Below are 2,903 nucleotides of genomic sequence, written 5' to 3'. Positions count from 1 at the left end.
GTTTTGCAAAGTTAGTTCGAATTTCCTTTCTATGGCCTCTTGAAGTTTAGATATTTTTGACCTTTTTTTCAATATAAGTGAGAATAAAAATATTTAGGCAAAAATGCATTACTTGGGCGGGCCTTAGAAAAAAAACCTAAAAAACCGTTAAAATATGGGAATTTCAGAAAACCAAAACTTTTTTGGCGGTCGGACCTATGGGACCCCTGGGGTCCAAAATAGGGGCTCGAGAATGACTTAGAATAAGTCTCTATTTGATGAGTTTTATTTGTAAATCTTGTAAAAATAAGACGAAAAAATTATATATTTTTTCCGATAACTGTTTTAGTTATCGAGTTATCGATTTTTTAAAAAATAATTTTTTCTTCGCGTGTTATTTTATGTAATTTACATATATTTTGTCAAATTTCCGTATTGTAATGGGTTAACAAACGTCGCCAGTATTTAGTCCCGTTATTGTTTATTTACTTGCTCTTGTTCATTGTTCAAACACATGACTTTACATTTGATTCAATATAAACAAAAACAACATAATTTGGTGGGTACACTACCTACAGTTGCTGGGGAATTGACACAAAGGGCATCAACATTGCCCATAGCATCAATGAGATAAGTGAATATCACAGTCGTTAATGCCTTTCAATTAAGCAGTATGTATTGAATTCTAACGGTTTTTGTTTTAATTTGCTTTTTATAACAACTGGAGCAAAGTCAGAGAAAAGCAATGTGATGAATTTTAGTAGATTTTTGAAAAGCATCGACGCTAGTCTAAAATATCGCGAACGTTTCACTGAAGTTAATTTTATTCTAAATAAAAAGTGCAATTTTTTTAGTAGAAATGGAATGTAATATTAATAACTTTTGTTACTTCTGTGGCCATTTCACTCCAAAAATTACAAAACATGGATATTTTACCGAAGAATTCAGGTGTGCCTATGAAAGTTATTTCAACCAACCAGTTATTTCTAATGTTTCCTGGGCACCAAATGTGGTTTGCAAAAAGTGTTACAGTGATCTTTTAAATTGGAAGCATAAAGTATTTAAATGTTTGCCATTTGGCGTACCGATGATCTGGACGGATCCAACCAGCCACCATAAATCAAATTGTTATGCGTGCGTAAACTCTGTTCGAGGTATGAACAGAAATAACTAAGACAGTTATCGGAAAAAAATATATAATTTTTTCGTCTTATTTTTAGAAGATTTACAAATAAAACTCATCAAATAGAGACTTATTCTAAGTCATTCTCGAGCCCCTATTTTGGACCCCAGGGGTCCCATAGGTCCGACCACCAAAAAAGTTTTGGTTTTCTGAAATTCCCATATTTTAACGGTTTTTAGGTTTTTTTTCTAAGGCCCGCCCAAGTAATGCATTTTTGCCTAAATATTTTTATTCTCACTAATATTGAAAAAAGGTCAAAAATATCTCAACTTCAAGAGGCCATAGAAAGGAAATTCGAACTAACTTTGCAAAATCCTTTGGCTGTTTTGTTTATCCAGTGGTCTACTTTCATTCCGCGTTGGAATTATTGAGGCTGATTTTTCTTGCTGCACAGTGTAATATAACCTCAAATATTGCGAAAAACCGTGTTTTTACACTTAGAGGGTAGGATATCTCAAAATTCTGACATGGTATAGAAATTCTGCAGCTAGATTGGTATTCAACACCGAAGAATCAATAAAAACCGATGCACTCAGGTGGCAAAAAAAGTTAAAATTTTTCGAACTGTGTAATCAATCAATAATCAAGAAAATAAAAAAATAAAAACTTAACTTATCTGCGTGCTAGCATTTTCAACGCGCAGACAATTTAACAAGAACGCAAGAACGTGGGTTTGCAACCTCATCTTTTTATGAATCATGGTTTGCATTTTAGTGCATTTAAATTTTTAGATTCTTGTAAATTCAGAAATTTTAGTTCAGAAAAAAGCACTAAAAAGGGCACTAGGCACTAAACCATTTTTTTTGCGTTTAAATTTTCAAAAAGCACTAAATCTAGTGCTTAAAGCACTAAGTTGGCAACTATGGTTGAAGCTCCTTTTCCTCTTCCAACATCGCGAGACGAAGATAATATTTTTTCACTTCGCTGTCGCTTGTCGAGACGCGGTGTGTAGTGTAATTAGCCGCAATCGGGTGTTGCGCGGCTGAACGCGGCTATATTGTTGCTGGCGCTTGCAAAGTGGCTACGCCCGAACTCATCGGCGGCAACGTTGTCTGCCCTGCGTTGTTTGGCATCATGCTGCTGATCGTCGAAACTTGGAAGTTATGATTGTTTGACTTCTCGGGATCGTGTATGCTGCCGTCTGCCGTGGTCCACATTACCGGTTTCTTGGCCGTTGCTGAGTTTGGTAGCACATTAATAGGTGACGATGCTTGTAATTCATTCGCCGGCGAGGATGTCGCCTGCGGGCTACTTTGGTCAACTTCCCGTGGTAATTCGTGTTTCTTATCCTTCGGAGGAGCTGTAGCACTCGTTGTGGCCATATCTTCTAGTGGATTGCAGTTAGCGCAACTCCAGCTAATTTCAGTGATACCACTGTTAACACCGACGCATTCAAAATGGTACCATTTATCGCACTGGTCACACTGCACCATACGTTAATCGTCCCGCTTGTCGCACAGGATGCAGTTATGCTGGTCAGTGGATTTTTTAAGGGCATGCCGAATTACTTTTGGGTAATTGACACTCAACTACAGGTTTAGTCGATTTTATCGATTTGGATGTAGAAATCTCGCGCACCGCGTATGAAATATTTTTTAAAGATTTGTAAATTTGTTAAAGTACGACTTTAACGAGTTCACCCACGACTCTAAACAAATTCCAAAGAACTCAAGTTTTGCGTTTAGAATATGCACTTTATTTTCCAATAATTTCAAACGAGGACTTTAAAAAATATTTGTTA

Source organism: Rhagoletis pomonella, unplaced genomic scaffold (genome assembly GCF_013731165.1).
Source record: "Rhagoletis pomonella isolate Grant_MI unplaced genomic scaffold, Rhpom_1.0 Rhpom_scaffold_00001, whole genome shotgun sequence".
Classification (NCBI taxonomy): domain Eukaryota; kingdom Metazoa; phylum Arthropoda; class Insecta; order Diptera; family Tephritidae; genus Rhagoletis; species Rhagoletis pomonella.
This window is presented reverse-complemented; position numbering follows the sequence as displayed.